Source organism: Arvicanthis niloticus, chromosome 14, assembly GCF_011762505.2.
Source record: "Arvicanthis niloticus isolate mArvNil1 chromosome 14, mArvNil1.pat.X, whole genome shotgun sequence".
NCBI lineage: Eukaryota > Metazoa > Chordata > Mammalia > Rodentia > Muridae > Arvicanthis > Arvicanthis niloticus.
The window spans coordinates 5,846,036-5,848,095 of NC_047671.1; positions in this window are offsets into that span (position 1 = coordinate 5,846,036).

Sequence of the window (2,060 nt, forward strand, 5' to 3'; positions counted from 1 at the left end):
CCAGGACAAATTCTCAGCCCATTTATGGTCACATTATAGAAATGAACACCCTCTGGCCTGGGTTATTTTGACACATTGGCATTGAGGCTTCCTTTACTATCAGCATGGGTGTTCTGTGCTATCTTTTGTATGGCTCACTTCTTTCTCCATGAAAAGGGACTGACTGATTTCCAGGTGTGACTCCCCGTATGAAGAGGGGGCATGGAAGTTCCCAAAACAGCCTCTTGGGGTTTGGTTAGGGCCTCAGAGCTGGAGAAGGACACGGTGTGCATGTGTGTGTTGGGGGCGGGGGGTTGGGGGCATTGAGGGCTGTTTCAGAGTTGTCTGGGAATAAAGAACAGCTGATACTGTCATGCAAGCAAACATGGAGGTTGAGCACTCCACTGGTCCTCCTGGACACTCAGAGCACACCTGATTTGGGAATCACCCTGATCTGAAGGTAGGGATCAGTCAGTTCTCTTTGTGTCTGTTTTTCCAAGTTAACAATCTCTGAAATCAATGACACCATGTGGTGGGCCATTTGTGAGGTGGCTGTGGTCCAGGTGTGCCTTGATCACTGTGTTCTTCTTTAAGCATGACTGGACCGGGGTAAGTAAGGGGGATGTAAAGAGCCTTTGGAAGACTGTATGCCTGGGCATGGTAGCTCATGATTTTAATCCCAGCACTCAGGAGGCCAAGGCAGTGGTCTATGTGGTCTATGTGTGTTCAAGGAGAGCTTGGTTTACATTCTGAGTTCCAGGACAGCCAGAGCTACATAGAGAGCCTGTTTCAGAAGCCAACAACAAAAAGAGGACATTATGAACCACAGTTTTATGAAAATCTTTTCCCAATTGCTCTCCAACAGATCAATCACTTGGTGGAACTGAGGTCTGTGGTTGGAAGAAGATTCTGGAGACAGCAGTGGCTAGCTCAGGAAAGCTGTGGTTACTCTCTTGACCCTTAGGAGGTGATGGTGTGCAGAAAACACAGGCATGAGTTACTGAAGGCCAATCTCTAACCCTGAGTGCCTTCAGGTGTCAGACTCAGAACACAAAAAGCCTTTAGAGACACTGAATTATTTTCCTTCCCTTGTGCTTGAAGATAAACAGGAGATACAAATGTGGTCTTGTAAATCTAGAAGAACTCTTTCCAAAAGCATAAAACAAAAGTTTTACGTTTCCCAGACTGAGAAGAAAGAGTCATGCAGTACTTTAATTGGCTGTGTTTTCTTTTTTACTGGGGTAGCTAAGTTGACAGTGAACTTTTTTTTTTTAGAAAGATTTTTAAAAATTGCTTTATTTGTATATGTGTGCATAGCTATGTGTGAGTATGGGTCACTCTGTCTCTGTCTCCTCTCTGTCTCTGTCTCTGTCTCTGTCTCTGTCTCTGTCTCTCTCTCTCTCTCTCTCGTGTGTGTGTGTAAGCCTTGTGCATTCAGGTGCCCATGGAGGCCAAAAAATCATGTTGGAAGCCCTGGAGCTGGATTTGAACCTGTTTGGAAGCTTCCCAGTGTGAGCACTAATATAACCAAACTTAAGTCCTCTGAAAGAGCAGCAAACACTTCTTACTGCTCCTTGGTGATTTTTTTTTAAAGGCTGAGTTTTGCCTTGTATGAATTGTAGTGACTATTTGTCACCAGGAGGCCAGACTGTCTCACCAGCTTCTCACAGATGCACATCTCAGAGTGTTTCAAAGACTCTCCCCTCAGCCTCACTGCACATGCTCTGGTCATCTGGCCATGAGGTGCAGATGCCTCAGTTTCTAGCCAACATGTATGCTGCACTGTAGACCTTGTTATCTTCTCTAAAGTTTAATATTTTCATATGCCTATCTTCTGGAGATTATTTCTGTGAACTATGTTTACGTTTTCCAAACAACTGGACAGTGTTTGTCTTCTGAAGATCCAAAGGGGATGCCTTTGGATTCATGCTGAGCTCCTGATCTGTCCTTTGTTCTCTGTCAACTGCACCACAGGCCTATCTTGAACCTTTTCTTTCTCATCTTCTTTTAGATTGATTTTTTTCCCCTCATTTTATCCTCTCTACTTATTTCAGTGATAACTTAGAAGTTATGATAAACAC